Source organism: Neophocaena asiaeorientalis, unplaced genomic scaffold (assembly GCF_003031525.2).
Source record: "Neophocaena asiaeorientalis asiaeorientalis breed wild unplaced genomic scaffold, Neophocaena_asiaeorientalis_V1.1 scaffold206, whole genome shotgun sequence".
Lineage (NCBI taxonomy): Eukaryota > Metazoa > Chordata > Mammalia > Artiodactyla > Phocoenidae > Neophocaena > Neophocaena asiaeorientalis.
Genome location: NW_020174578.1, coordinates 1,350,736 through 1,367,710, shown reverse-complemented (window position 1 = coordinate 1,367,710; position 16,975 = coordinate 1,350,736). Strand labels below are relative to the sequence as shown.

The 16,975-nt window shown below is 38.4% G+C and overlaps 1 protein-coding gene across 1 annotated transcript in view; it reads right to left on the bottom strand.

The window, feature by feature from the left end:
- Positions 1-13,534, bottom strand: part of TCAF1 (TRPM8 channel associated factor 1) — a 45,683-nt gene extending 32,149 nt beyond the window's left edge. The window contains exon 1 of the mRNA XM_024758090.1: positions 13,481-13,534. The gene's annotated coding sequence lies outside the window, so the exon portion shown is untranslated. The remainder of the gene's footprint in view (positions 1-13,480) is intronic.
- Positions 13,535-16,975: the final 3,441 nt, after the last annotated feature.

The window sequence follows — 16,975 nt, the reverse complement described above, 5'->3', positions numbered from 1 at the left end:
AAACCTTGAGGAATGCTCTCAACATATATTTTTAGTGAAAAATTAATGATCCTACTTTTGTATGTTTCTGTTTATCTAACAGGAAAAATAAGGATATATTTGGCTACCTCAGGAAGTGGGAAGGGTTGACCAGTAATTTTTTCTTTAGGTATTTTGTATTTTTAAAATGTTACAAAAATTATTTTGAAATAAAAAATAAGACTATTCAGTAATACCACTCTTAAGTATATATCCAACAGAAATGCATACACACGTCACCAAAAGACATGTACTAGAATGTTCAAAGCAGCACCATCCTTAATAGTCTGGAAGTGACCCAAAAGCTACCCTCACTGCTTTCTCATCCCTAGTGCCACTGCGGCACTACCTTCTTTAAACTACTTTTTATTTTTTGGCCACGCTGAGGCATGTGGGATCTTAGTTCCCCCACCAGGGATGGAAGCTGCGTCCCCTGCATTGGAAGCACAGAGTCTTAACCACTGGACTGCCAGGGAAGTCCCCTACTTTCTATTATAAGAGTCTTAAATGTTACTTTCAGACCCACAAATATTGAGAATTTATTATCAAAATGTCTGCTTTAACAGAAATTCTAAAGCATAGATCTCAAGAAGAAATAAAATAATCTTAGATAAATAATCTGAGATGTAAGACAAAATGGTGAGAGACTTCCAATTCTGTCATTGAGAAAATACCTTGTTCAGAACAATGCTTCCACTAAAAACAGCAATAAAAGTTGGATAAAATGTAGGAAACAAGGGAAGACTTTGAAGAGCAAACAATATAAGCAGGATGAGAGAAGCTACAATCCTGAGGGAAGGAAAACTCAGGACATGAACTGCACATTCACTGTGGCTTCTTCTTTTAGGGCATTTTCCAGTTCACAATGCAGGATAACTGAGGCCAAGCAGGAAGTGTCAGCGTTACTGGTTCAAGATTACCAAACCAGTTAAAACTCAAAGGAGTGAAATTTCAGACAAGAAGAAACCTCAGAGAAGTGAATCTAAAAATCTATGTACAAATTCCCCTTAAGTCACTGGCTGACTCCTAAGCTATATGCATGCACAGGGAGAGACCCAAAAAACCTGCAGAAAATAATGGCTAAAATGCCAATCAATTGAGCAGTCATTTCAGTAGCTGTACTATTATGGAAATATGGAGGTCCAGTCCCACCAAAGTAACTGATTTTTATCAACACTATCTGCTTTCAGTTGAGACATGAGAAAAACCATGGCATATGAATAAAAATAATGCTGAGAAGTAAGGTCTATGCTCTTGGATAAAGGAAAAACCTGAAAGGGACCAGTTCTAAGAAAGCTTAAAGCTAATCTCTGATAGTATTAAAGTAATCTGCTGGTACTTTATCTGTCCCCCATGCCAGAAAAATCCTCTTTGATAAACAATAACATCAACCAGAACTTTCTGATTTTTCATTCATCATGTCCTGCATCCAATCAAAAATTTAGAAGGAGGCTAAAAATAAGGATGAATTATCAAGAACTCAAGAGAAACAACAAAAAATAGAAACAGACAAGTGGTTCAGACATTTGAGTTCTTAGACAGGGACTGATTTTAAAATAACTGTGATTAATGTGTTCAAAAATAACAGAAACAGGCTGGAGAATACCAGTATAGAATTAAAACGTAAAATATTAAAATAGAAATTTTAGAAATAAAACATAATCATTGAAATCAGGAATTCAATAGTTGGTTGTAATACCATATTAGACACAAATGACCAAAGAATTGATGAACTGCAACAAGAATCAGTAGAAAGTATGTAAAAATAACACACAGAGGAAAGAAAGGATGCATAAGGAGATGAAAGGATACAGTAAAACTATAATAGGAATTATGAGACATAGTAAAAAGTCTTGACATATGTGTAATTAGACTCCCAGAAGAGGAGAGACAGTGAAACAGAAGCAATATGCTAATAATTAATGATTGAAAATTCTCAAGAGATGAAAAACATCAAAACTCAAATTAAAAAAAAAAACCCTCGGGCTTCCCTGGTGGCACAGTGATTGAGAGTCCGCCTGCCTATGCAGGGGACACAGGTTCATGCCCCGGTCCAGGAAGATCCCACATGCCGCAGAGCGGCTGGGCCCGTGAGCCATGGCTGCTGAGCCTGTGCGTCCGGAGCCTGTGCTCCGCAACGGGAGAGGCCACAGCAGTGAGAGGCCCGCGTACCGCAAAAAAAAAAACACAAGAAAAACAAAACAAAAAAACCCTCCTCATTCCCTAAGCAGAACAAATACAAAGAAAACTACACCTAGGCACATTACAGTCAAATGCTAAGAAACAAATTCAGAGAGGAAATCTGAAAGTCAGCGAGAAATAAAGGATACTTTCCATTTAGAGGAACAATAATACATCTGGCTTTTCAAAAGAAAATGATAGAAACCGGAACATAGTGGTATTGGTTAAAAAAAAAAAAAAAAAAGAAGACAATCTGCCAACCTAAAACTCTATGCACAACAAAAATATCTCTCAAAAAATGAAGGCAAAATAAAGACAATTTTAGATAAACAAAAGCTGAGAGAATTTGCTAGCATTACAGTATAAAAAGCAGTACTTCAAAATTAAGAAAAATGATCCCAGATGGGAGTACATAACTATAGCAGGAATTGAGAATACTGGAAAGAGTAAATACCTGGGCAAATATCAATATTGATATTTAAATAAACAAATATGTCTTGTGGGATATAAAAGCATAATAAACATACAATAACAAGAGCACAGCTGCAAGATGGTGGTTAATGAAGATAAATGGTTTTAAATTTATTGCATTGTTTGAGCCTTACCCATACCCTGACACCAAAGTCAGACAAGGAGACTATAAGAAAGGAAATTACAGACCAACATCCCTGATGAATATAGATGCAAAAATCCTCAACAAAATATTACCAAAGTGAATTCAACAGTACATTAAAAAAATCATACACCATGATCAGGTGGGATTTATTCCAGGGATGCAAGGATGGTTCAACATCTGCAAATCAATAAATGTGCTACCACATTAACAAAATGAAGGATAATATCATCTCAGCAGATGCAGAAAAAGTATTTGACAAAATACAACTCCCTTCCATGACAAAAAATTATCAACAGATTGGATATAGAAGGAATGTACCTCAACAAAATAAAGGCCACATACGGCAAGCCTACAGTTAACATCACACTCGAGAGTGAAGGCTGAAAGCTTCTCCTCTAGGATCAGGGACAAGACAAGGGGTCCCCCTTTCACTTTTTTTCAACATAGTACTGGAAGTTCTAGCCAGAGCAATGAGGCAAGAAAAAAGAAATGCCATCCAAAATGGAAAGAAAGAAGTTAAATTGCCTTTGTTTGCAGATATCTCTGTTTACAGATGACTAACTTCTTTTATTAAGCTTTTCTATATATAAACTTGCAGAGACAATTCAACATTATTACTTCTTCCAATCCATGAACAGAATAGCTTTTAATTTGTGTCTTCAGTTACTTTCATCAATGTTTTATAGTTTTCAGTGTACAGGTCTTTTACCTTCTTGGTTAAATTGGTTTCTAAGTATTTATTGTTTTTGATGCTATTGTAAATGGGATTCTTGTTTTAAATTTCCCTTTCAGGAAATTGCTAAATTGCTGTTAGTGTATAGAAACACAACTGATTTTTTTTTTTTTTTAATTTAGGTCCTAACTGGTACTCACTTATTTCTTTAAATTTATTTATTTTTGGTTGCGTTGGGTCTTCATGGCAGTGCGTGGGCTTCTCCTTGCGGTGGCCTCTCTTGTTGCACAGCACGGGCTCTAGGCACGTGGGCTTCAGTAGTTGTGGCACATGGGCTCAGTAGCTCCGCAGCATGTGGGATCCTCCCTGACCAGGGCCCGAACCCTCGTCCCCTAGCATTGGCAGGCAGACTCTCAACCACTGTGCCACCAGGGATGTCCCCACAACTGATTTTTGTAAGTTCACTTTATATCCTGTAACCATACATTCAACTGATCTCTGACAAATGTGCAAAGCACACACAATGGGGAAAGGATAGTGTCTTCAATAAATGGTGTTGGAATAACTGGATATCCACATGCAGAACAACGAAAGTGAATTCTTCCCTCATACCATATACAAAAAGCAATTCAAAATGCATTAAATACTTAAACATAAGATCTGAAACTGTAAAGCTACTAGAAGAAAACATTGGAAAAAAGCTTAACACTGGGCTGGGAAATAGATTTTTGGATATGACCTCAAAAACACATGCAATAAAAGCAAAAATAAACAAATGGGGCTATATCAAACTAAAGTTTCTGCACAGGGAAGGAAACAACAGAGTAAAGGGACAACCCACAGAATGGGAGAAAATATTTACAAACCATATATCCAATAAGGAGTTAACAATATCCAAAATATATGAGGAACTCAAACAACTCAATAGCAAGAAAACAAATAATCCAATTAAAAATAAGCAAAGGACCTGAATAGACATTTCACAAAAGAAGATATACAAATGGCCAACAGGTATATGGGAAAGTACTCAAATCCACTAATCATCATGGAGATGCAAATCTAAACCACAAGATATCACTTCACACCTGTTAGAAGGGCGAATATCAAAAAGAGAAAAAATAGCAAGTGTTGGTGAGGATGTGGAGAAAAGGAAACCCTTGCACATTGTTGATGTGAAGGTAATTGGTACAGTCATTATAGAAAACAGTATAGAGAGTCATCAAAAAATTAAAATTAGAACTACCATATTTTCTAACAATCCTAGTTCTGGGTATATATTCAAAGGACATGAAATCAGTAACTGGAAATAATATCTGTGCTGCCATGTTCATTGCAGCATTATTCACAGTAGCCAAGATATGGAAACAACCTAAGTGACTAACAAATGGATTAATAAATGAATTGTGGCATATATACACAATGGAATTTATATAGCCTTTAAAAGGAAGGAACTCCTGCCATTTGTGACAACATGGATGAGCCTCAAGGCATTGCGCTAAGTTTGGAAATAATTCAGAAAGAGAAAGACAAATACTATACAACTTCACGCATATGTGGAATCTAAAAAAGTTGAACTTATAGGAGCAGAGAGTAGCATGGTCATTACCAGGAGTTGGGGAGAGATTGGAAATGGGGAAATAGTGAGCAAAGGTTGCAAAGTTTCAGCTATGCAGGCTGAATAAGTTCTGGAGCGCTAATGTATAGCACAATGACTGTCGTTAACAATATTGTATTATATACTTGAAATTTGCTAAGATAGTATATCTCAATTGTTCTCACCAAAAAACGGTAAACTATGCAAGGTGATCAATATGTTAATTAGCTTGATTGTGGTAATCATTTCACAATGTATACATATATCTAAACATCACATTGTACATCTTAGATATATGCAAGTTTTATTTCTCAATTATACTTCAATAAATGTTATGAGTTAAGTGTGCTGTACTACTAGAATTACTGCTAAAACATTTGACCTAAAACATTAGAACATGTAACTTCTAAATAAGAGAAGGAGTAAAATGGGGAATAAAAGAGAAAAAAGAAAGAGTGGTTAGGAATGAAAGAGACAGATAAAGCAGAAAAAATTAAAAGCAAATATAAGATGGTAAAAATAAATCCAATTGTATTACTAATCACAGTAAATATAACTGGATTAAATTATTCAATGATGTTATAAATTGTCTAACAAAAATTTTAAAAACCTAGGATTTAAAGAAATACACATAAGTTTATGACATATATGCTTTTTTATGTACTGGTATCTCATTGTGGTTTTTATTTCTTTATTTTTAAAGTTTTTAGTTTACATTGGACTATAGTTGATTTACAGTATTGTGTTAGTTTCAGGTGTACAGCAAAGTGATTCAGTTATACATATACATATACCTGTTCTTTTTAAAATTATTTTCCCATTTAGGTTATTACAGAATATTGAGCAGAGTTCCCTGTGCTATACAGCAGGTCTTTGTTGCTTATCTATTTAAAATACAGTAGTCTGTATATGTCAATCCCAAACTCCCAATCTATCCCTCCCCACAACCTTTCCCCATAAATTTGTTTTCTGTGAGTCTGTTCTGTTTTGTAAATATTTTCATTTGTATCGTTTTTTTTTAGATTCCACATATAAGCAATATCACAAGATATCTTTCTGTCTGACCTACTTCACTTAGTATGATAATCTCCATGTCCATCCATGTTGCTCCAAATGGCATTATTTCATTCTTTTTAATGGCTGAGTAATATTCAATTGTATATATGTACTACATCCATTCATCTGTCGATGGACATTTAGGCTGATTCCATGTCTTGGCTATTGTGAACAGTGCTGCAATGAACACTGGGGTGCATGTATCCTTTCAAACCATGGTTTTCTCTGGATATATGTCCAGGAGTGAGATTATTGGATCATATGGTACTCTAGTTTTAGTTTTTTAAGGAATTTCCATACTGTTCTCCATAGTGCCTATACCAATTTACATTCCCACCAACAGTGTAGAAGGGTTCTCTTTTCTCCACACCCTCTCCAGCATTTATTGTTTGTAGACTTTTTAATGATGGCCATTCTGACTGGTGTGAGGTGATATCTCATTGTAGTTTTGATTTGCATTTCTCTAATAATCAGTGATGTTGAGCATCTTCATGTGCCTGTTGGCCATCTGTATGTCTTGTTTGGAGAAATGTCTATTTAGGTCTTCTGCCATTTTTTGATTGGGTTGTTTGTTTTTTGGTATTAAGCTGTGTGAGCTGTTTGTAAATTTTGGAGATTAATCTCTTGTCAGTAGCAGCGTTTGCAAATATCTTTTCCCATTCTGTGGACTGTCTTTTCGTTTTGTTTACGGTTTCCTTTGCTGTGTAAAAGCTTTCGAGTTTTATTAGGTCCCATTTGCTTATTTTTGTTTTTATTTCCATTACTCTAGGAGACAGATTGAAGAAGATCTGTGATTTATGTCAGAGAGTGTTCTGCCTACATTTTCCACTAAGAGTTTTATAGTATCTGCTCTTAAATTTAGGTCTTTAATCCATTTTGAGTTTATTTTTGTGTATGGTCTTAGAGAATTTTCTAATTTCATTCTTTCACACTTAGCTGTCCAGTTTTCCCAGCACCATTTATTGAAGGGACTGTCTTTTTTCCATTGTATAGTCTTCCTTCCTTTGTCATAGATTAATTGACCATAGATGCATGGGCTTATTTCTGGGCTTTCTATCCTGTTCCATTGATCTATATTTCTGTTTTTGTGAAAGTACCACACTGTTTTGATGACTGTAGCTTTGTATTGTAGCTTGAAGTCAGGGAGCCTGATTCTTCCAGCTCTGTTTTTCTTTCTTAAGGTTGCTTTGGCTATTCAGGGTCTTTTGTGTTTCCATTCAAATTAAAATGTTTTTGTTCTAGTTCTGTGAAAAATGCCATTGGTAATTTGATAGGGATTGCATTGAATCTGTAGATTGCCTTGGGTAGTACAGTCATTTTGACAATATTGATTCTTCCAATCCAAGAACATGGTATATCTTTTCAGGTTTGTGTTAGCTTCAATTTCTTTCATCAGGGTCTTATAGTTTTTAGAGTACAGGTCTCTTGCATCCTTAGGTAGGTTTATCCCTAGGTATTTTATTCTTTTTGATGAGATGGTAAATGGGATTGTTTCTTTAATTTCTCTTTCTGGTCTTTCATTGTTAGTGTATAGAAATGCAACACATTTCTGTATATTAATTTTGTATCCTGCAACATTACCAAATTCATTGATGAGCTCTGGTAGTTTTCTGGTAACTTCTTTAGGATTTTCTAGGTATAGTATCATGTCATCTGAAAACAGTGACAGTTTTACTTCTTCTTGTCCAATTTGGATTCCTTTTTATTTCTTTTTCTTCTCTGACTGCTGTGGCTAGGACTTCCTAAACTATGTTGAGTAAAAGTGGTGAGAGTGGACATCCTTGCCTGGTTTCTGACCTTAGAGGAAATGCTTTCAGCTTTTCACCACTGAGTATGATGTTGGCTGTAGGTTTGTCATATATGGGCTTTATTATGTTGAGGTATGTTCCCTCTATGCCCACTTTCTGGAGAGTTTTCATCATAAATTGGTGTTGAATTTTGTCAAAAGCTTTTGGCAAATTCTATCAAACATTTAAAGAATTGTTAACACCTATGCTTCTGAAACTCTTCCAAAAAATTGCAGAGGAAGGAACACTCCTAAACTCATTCTATGAGGCCACCATTACCCTGATACCAAAACCAGACAAAGGTGCCACAAAAAAAGAAAATTACAGGCCAATATCACTGACGAACATGGATGTAAAAATCCTCAACAAAATACTAGCAGACCAAATCCAAGAATACATTAAAAGGATAATACACCATGATCAAGTGGGATTTATCCCAGGGATGCAATGATTTTTCAATATCCACAAATCAATCAGTGTGATACACCACATTAACTAATTGAAAAATAAAAACCATATAATCATCTCAATAGATGCAGAAAAGCTTTTGACAAAAGTCAACATATATATTTAAAACACAGATTTAGAAAGATTTAAAGTGAAAAGATGAAAGATTGATAAATGAGGTAAACATCAATCAAGAAACTCTTGATTTGATGATATATGAACACATTAAGAATTCAAAACAAAAGCATTAGTATTTTATTTTATTTTAGCCATAATATTTTATATCCCTACATTATGATAAAATTTTCAATTTATTCCAATTCCCTAATAGCATTGCTTCAAAATATATAAAGTAAAAATAAACAGATCTACAATGAGAAATTTCAAAATTCACCATCACAGTGAGATTTTAATGTATCTATTTTTGTATTGATAATTTAAGCTGATAAAAATTGGTGAAGATATGGCAGCTCTGGATTTCATAATTAACACACTTGTTTTAAAGGTATATACAGGACATTATATAATTAGAGACTACACATTATTTTCAAGCACACAAAACTGACAATGTGCTAGGATGTAAAGCTAGATTCAATAATCCAAAGGAATTGGTATCATAATTCTCTGAATTAATTATAAATTAGCTAGGCAACATTTACTAGAAGATAATAAAATATTCTTTATGGAGTGACTGGAAATTCAAATACACATTTCTTAAAATTTCATGGCTCAAACAAGAAACCATAATAGAAATGATAAATATTTACAGTATGATAGCAAAATATTCATATCAAATCTTGTGAGATAAAGCTAAAGAGCAGTGACACAAATTTATAGCCTGAAGAGCGTATGTAAGAATGACAGCTCAAAATTAATGAGTTAAGCATATACCTTAAGAGCTTAGAAAAGAAATAACAGAAAAATTCTAAGAAAGCAGAAAGAAGTAATAAATAAATAATAATGAAGAAAACAAACAGTTTGTGTGTGTGTGTGTGTGAAAGAGTTAACAAAGTAGTCCAAGTTCTGGCAAAATTAATCAAGCCAAAAAGAGAAAGAAAATATACACACATTAGTAATGAAAAGGGGGTCATAATAATAGAAAATATTTAAACGGATAATGAGAGAATATTGTGAACAAGTTTGTTCCATTAATTTTGGTTAAATATCTTGGAAAATGCAATTTATGAAAACTGATTCCATAAGAAAACCTAAATAGTCCTATAATCTTTAAAATAATTGGACCAACAGGTTTAATATCCTCTGACAAAGTAAACTCTAAACCCTGAGTGTTGTGCTGGTGACTTAAAGTAATATTTGACCAGATAATTCCAATCTTGCACAAATTCTTCCAGAGAATAGCAACAGTGAGAATACTACTCATCTTATTTTATGAAATGATATTAATGACAGATAAGGTCAGTACCATAAAGAATATTTACAGGCCAATCTTAATTCACATATATAGATACAAATATTTAATGCTTATCCTTATATCTATATCTAAAAGTTATTAGATATTTATCACAGAGAGTTTATTCCAGGAATGTAAAGTTGATTTAATATTACTTTGAATAAACTAAACTTCACCACATTAACATACTTAAAGAAAAAAATCATGTGAGAAAATCAATAGCTATAGGAGAAGCATTCAATGAAACATTTACTAATAAGAGTGCTTACCGAAAGAAGAACTGAATTTTCTTATCATAGGACAAAGCATTTACAAAATAACCATCATGAATGCAATATTTAAAGTTGATATAGTGAAATCTTTTTCTTTATTATCTTACGGATAAAACAAGACACCCCTCCCTACTTTTATTTAACATTATGCTGGGGTTCCTAGCCAATGCAGTAAGACAGGAAAAAGAAATTAAAAGTGTAAAGATTAGAAAGGAAGAAACAAAACTGTCATTATTTTCAGATGATATAACTGCCTTTTTAGCAAATCTGACTCTATAGGTAATTTAGAATTATTAATGGAGCTTATCAAGTTTGATATATAATCAATATATAAAAGACAATTGGATTTCTATACACCAGCAACAAGCAATAGCTACAAAATATTTTTATAAAAGAAAACATTTACAATAGCAATAAGAATATAATGTACTTAGAAATAAAGTCAACAGAAACGAGCAAAAGGAAAACAATGAAAGATACTATAAAACATTACAAAACATTAAAAAATATTAATGGTAAGCTAAATAAATGGCATTATATACCAAGTTCACAGATGGAAAAATTCACCTTGAAGAGAACATTTCTCCCAAAATTGATACATAGAATTAATTCAGTATCAATAAAAATTCCAGCAAGTTTGTTTCTTTGCTTGTTTGTTTCCTGTTTTGAAGAATTTGACAAGTTTATTTAAATATTTATATGGAAGATCAAAGGTCCAAGAATTGCTAAAAAAAACTCTTGAATTAGAATGAAGAGGTGGGAGAATCTTTCCTACCAGATTTAAAGACTTATTATAAAACTATAGTAGTTAAAAACAATTTTGTATTGATGTAGAGTTAGACAAATAGATAATCAGAGAGAGTAGGGAGCTTAAAACAAATTCATGCACATATGAAAAACTTGATTCATGCAGATCACTGGTGCTAGGACAGTTGATTATTCATATGGAGTAAATAGTATAACAAGAAACTTCCAGGTGGATTAAGACATTGCCAAATACAAAACTTTAAAAACTTTTAGAGGAAAGTATAGTAAAAGTGAAATTAAAATTCAGAACTTAATTCATTGGCAGAGATAGGCAGACATATGGAGAAAGAAAAGCTAAGCACCAAAGTGAAAGCAGATACTTGCAGCATATGTGGTTAACTAGGGATTGACTAGCATCCAGGTTATGTAAAGAAAGCATTCCAATAGACAATACGAAAAATACAAACAACCCAACCTGAAAATGAATGAAAGAGAGGAAGCAGAATTTCTCAGAGAGAAAGGAAAATAGCTCATCGTTATATGAAAATATGGTCAGTTTCATTAGTTATCAGAGAAATGTTAATCAAAATCAAAACAGTGCTATTTCATGCCTGCTCGACTGGCTAAAAATGAAGTTGGATAATACCAAATTGTGACAGGTATATGTAAAAACAGGAACTCTCATCTGTTGCTGGAGAGAGTGCAAACTGGCTCAACACTTTGGAAACAGTTTAGCAATAACCTAAGAAAGTTGAACATACACAAATCTTAAAACCCAGTATTCTACACCTAGGTGTACACTCCAAGGAACCAGAGTGAATGGGTGCACGTGAACCAGAAGGCATGTACAAGATAGTTAGAGGACATTATTTGTTAATATCCCGGGTAGTAGGCAGCCTTTAAAAGGGCCCCCAGTAATCGCTGCCTCCAGATATTCATGGTCTTGTTTAACCCCCTTCCTTTGAGTGTGACTCACTTCTAATGAACAGAAGACGGCAAAAACGATGGGATGTCACTTTTGAGATTAAGTTACAAAAAGTCTCTGGCTTTTGTCTTTCTCTGTCTCTGGAAGCCTTCACTCTGGTGGAAGCAAGCTGCCATGCCGATCTTATACAGAGGCCCATGTGGCAAAGAAGTGAGGCCAACCAAAGCCAGTGAGGCCAAGAGGCCTGCCAACAGTCATGTGAGTGAGCCTGAAAGGGGTTCCCTCCACCCAGCCTTGAAATGACTGTAGCGCTAGCCAATACCTTGCTTAGAGCCTGAGAAAGACACTGAGTCAGCTCCCAGCAAAGCTCCTCCTGGATTCTTGACCCACTGAAACTGTGAGATAGTATGCTTTTTGTTTGTTTGTTTTGTTTTAAGCTGCTAAGTGTTGGGGTAATTTGTTACACAGCAATAGATAACTAATATAAACCCCAAAGGAGCAACAACTAACAAATGTAGAATGAATGAATTATAGTAGACTCAAGCCATAAACAGTGAAAATGAAGGAATTATCAACTGGCGTGAACTTCAAAAACTTAAGAATACGTGTGGTACAATGCCATTAATACTAAAGTAAAAAATATATACACACAGATGGTAAAATTATAAAGGAAAGCAAAGGCATGATTAATACAAAAAATCAGGATAGATGTTATCTCTCAGGGAAGGGAGGATGAGCACGACCTAGGATACAAAGGGGCTTCTGGGGTACTGCTAGGTCCTACTTCTTGACCTAGGAGATGGTCAGGCACTCACTTTATTAGCGTATATACCTTTTATTAATAAATTAAAAAAAAATCAAACCAAAGAAAAAAAGAAAGCAAAGTACTGAAGTGAAGTCAATTCACAAATAAATATTTTGGGGTACAGAAGGATGGATGGATGGATGGATGGATGGTCAGCTAGCCATACGTTCTGTCCTTTATGTCTAGTTAGACCTGCACGTCCTCCAAGAAGTTTCCATGATTAACTGATTCGTAAATGTTTTTCTCCTATACGTAAGGCCTTCTCCCTCCATTTCAGGTTGAGCCAAGTCAGTGGCCAGCTTGGGTCTGTTTACCTGGGAACTGTTCAATCCAACCCTGACTGCCTCAGGCCAAAGGCACTGCATTCCGAAGAGTCCGCCCGACGCCCCGCACCCACTCTCCCGCACCTTGCCCCTCACTCCCCCACCGCAGACACACTCAGAGCCTGAGGGCGCGTAGAGCACTTGAGGAGGAAAGCACTTTCACCTTGCGGGCTCTGCAGAAGCAAGCCACCCCCAAAGAATTCAAGAGCAAGTCCCTGGGAGGTGAAATGACATCGCCTCCACGGTTCCTTTCAGCTGAAATCTCGACGGCTCCCAGCGGAGCACAAAAAAGCACAAGAAAACAGGGGGTCCCGCGCCTCCAGACCAGCAAGGGTGAGTAACAACGAAGCAAGAAGGGAACAGAGATGGAGCTGCAGGGAGACACAAGGAGCCGAGAAATAAACAGCAAGCAATCCTCTGTGGCACTCACCTGCTGCCTCCCCTTGGGTACCGCAGAGGCCCCACGGCAGCCCTCACGCCTCCCGGACCCCACACAAACGCACGTCCCGGGCATCCGCATCGCCCACGTCGCCCGTCTCCCCGCCCGGCCACCCGCGCTCCGGACCGTGGCCTGTGTCATCGCCAGGCCTCTCCTGTCCAGAACCCATCGCGGGCCCACACTCACCCTTAGCCCCGCTATTCCCTGCAGCGCGGGTTGGGGGCAAAGAACACCAGCTAGGAGGGGGCGGCGGCGGTTCCCAAGGGGCAGGAGTTCCTCAGACGAAAAGGGACTGGGCGGCTGACTGAGGACTGGGACGTAGAAAGGACGGGGGGTTGGGGGTGGCTAAGAGGGGGGCGGTCCTGGGATCTGACTGGTGGCCGCGCTGGTGGGGGCGGAGCCTGGCCGGCGGCCCCAGTTGCAGAGGCCCCGCTTTGTGTCAGTTTTTGCACGAAGATGCAGCCTTAAATCCGCCTTAAATCCAGGATGCAGACCCCAGCCCCTGCGCTGGGAGTGCAGGAGGGCCATTTGTCGAAAAAGAAATCCGTCAGACTATGAACAAGTGAGCGGTTGAAAATAATATATTTTCATATAGTATAATGCACAATTATTTCCAAGGACGAGTTAAGTCTATGGGTCCTAGACATATTTTGAATTAAAAGAATGAAGTTGCCTTAAAATGGAGGGTATGGTTACATGCTTATATAAGAAGAAGGCAATCTCACGGTGCTTATATAGGGCGAAGGGCTAAGAATGAAGAAGTTGGCTATTGATACTTATCTTCATAACCACTGAATTTTTTAAAATTATCGCATGTATTGTTCTATAAATCAAATAAAACAGGAAGGTGTTAAAATTTTTTGCTGACCAACAAATAGGTGACAGATATCGGGCATGAGGGAGACAGAAAGGTGTAGCTGTTGAAAGCCTGGACCCTGAAGCCACTGCCGCGCCTTCAGCTTACCAGCTGGGGAGTGCCTTCCTTCCTATGGGTGCCCTAACAAAGGACCACGAACTTGGTGCCTTGAAACATCACATTTGCTGTCTTGCAGCTCTGTGGGTCAGAGGTCCAGCGAGTGAGCATCTCACGGGGTACATCAGGGTGTAGGCAGGGCTCCCAGTTCCTTCTGGAGGCTCTAGGGGAGAATCCATTTCCTTGCCTTTTCCGGCTTCGAGAGGCTGCCCGAATTCTTTGGCTTGGGCCCCTTGCTCCATCTGCAAAGCCAACAGTCTCATCCCTTGGATCTCTGTTTCTGTCATCACATCCCATTCTCTGCTTCTCCTCTTTCGTTTGTTTCTGGGTGAGTTTGACCTGTTAGTTCCTTTGTGTCCTGGACCCAGCAGGCCTCCCTCAGTTCTAAATCTACTGCCCTTTTTATGCTCATTTCCTTCGGTCTTTCTGTTCCTCTTGTCCCTTTTACATCGTTCATCTTTGAACCCCAGATAATTTAGTTTCTTACAGGTAGGGAGTGTTGTGGTAGAACATCTTATCACCAGAGCACTTGCATTGTTCTACTCCCGCTGAAAAGTCTGCTGCTTCTCAGAGTTGTTGACACACATGTGACATGCGTGAGAAGGACGTTCTAAACTCCCAGGGGCTGTCAGGCAAGTTCCCAGTCTTCGTGGGCTCCTCTCTCCCTCCTTTCTTCTCCAGGCCCTCCCCAAGGCCAGACTCTCCTCCCCAGGCCCAGAGCCAGTCTGCAAAGAGCATGTCTGTGACGTCAGAGGAGTGGAGAGGGGGCTGATACACACACACACACACACACACACACACACACACACACACACACACACACACACACACACACACACACACACACACACACACACTCTCTCTCTCTCTCTCTCTGTCTCTCTCTCTCTCACAGCAAAGCCTAAAGGACCTAAAGGACTGGGCCGGTGATCTTGGCCTCAGGGATTTTGTACCGAAACCACTGGAGCCTAATTAGACATCTGAATGCCAAGGGCATGCTGCATCTCCACCTGTGCTCACCCTTTCTGCTGCCTGTGTTTCAGTATTCCTTTTTTGATAAAGGTGGAAACTGGAGGAGATGTTTTAGCTCTGGAACTCTGTGACCAGTTGCACAGCAAAAACAACCCCAGCTGAAAATGGTGGGCTCTGCTGCTGTCTGGGAAGAGAGTGTGGGCGGGCAGGCACGTGCTTGCCTTCTGACTGTCAGTTTTTGAGAGGAGGAGGGATATGGCAAGAGAGAAACGCAGCTGTCTTGGCGGAGAGAATGAGAGAGAGAGCTCAAGGCCAAGGAACCCGGGTCTTTTAGCAACACTCAGTCTGCAATCCCTCGATACCCATCTGCATCCACCCGGTCCCCCAGGATGCCCCACTCAACTGCACGAACATTGGCTTTTCCCTTCACCTTCAAAGGACTTTGTAGTCAGAAACTACCCCTCTGTGCCTGGGTTGCCGGGTTGCTCACTTCTGGAAACCTCTGAGAAGTGAACCCCATTGTCTGCCCTCCAATCCCAGGTCAGGCCTGGTAGGGTAGCTCTGAGGGAGATCATACTTTGCAGGGAAGTGAGGGGACTCATGACATGCCGGGGTTTCGAGGAAAGGAGGTATGGGAGAAGGGAGCAGAGGTCGTGCTATGAACACAAAGGCTGACCCTCCCCTGAGTAAGAGGGAATTCTTCCTGCCTTCAAACTGGGACATGGCCTTTTGTCCTGCCTGCAAACTCCAGCTGAACCATGGGTTCTTCCTGAGTGTTGTGCCTGTTGACCTTCAGACTGGAGTTACACCATCTGCTTTCCTGGGCCTGCTGCTTGCAGACAATCCCTGCAGATTTTGAGACTTGCCAGCCTCCATAATTGTGGGAGCCAATTCCTGATAATATCAATAAATCTCTCCCTACCTATCTATCTATCTATTCATCCATCTATCCTGTTGGTTCTGTTTCTCTGGAGAACTCTAATACGGCCCCCACCTTCTCCTGGGTTATTCACTTGGAACTTGCTCACCAGCACTATGTACACCCCCCGTGCCCCCCGCACTGCTCCCAGCCTCTACATGGCTCTGCTGCTGGTCACTCCTGTTAACTCCTGAATACAAGCCCCTCACAGGGGCTCCTCTTTATTCACAGAAGCAAAGGGTGAACTCAGGACAGGCCTTACTCCATGTGTTTCCTCGTGCTTTTTTTCTCCTCACCACCCATTAGAGATCTATGTTGTACAGCAAACGGACTTGCAGTGTGGAAGGGGGAGATTTCAGTACACTGATTGTAACTCTTCACCCTAGTCTGGGATAAAACCCCAAGGGAATCTGCTACAGGAGAGTCTTTATGGTTGCTTCCTTCTCTCCCCATTTTTTTCCTCATCTCCTCATACGTCCCTCCCTGTGGACTTTTATAGGGACTAAAATAGATGTTTAAAATGGAATTATTACAAACACCAACGCAAAGAAGAAAATTTTTAAAGCTCAAGCTTGGAATATTTTGTGTTTGGAACTCAAGTTTGCTCAGTCTTAAGTAGGAACTTCACTGAGAAATAAATATAATCAAATTAGGAACAGTGGGAGGACAGGAGAAAACTGGAGGAAGACTGATTAAGCTGGAGAATTTTTTTTTAAAAAGAAAGGTTAAATGCTATCTCTTTTTTTTTTAGGATAATGACTTCCTCATTTTAATGAAAGCAATACAATGCATAAATAGATGGGGAAAAAAGGAAAAA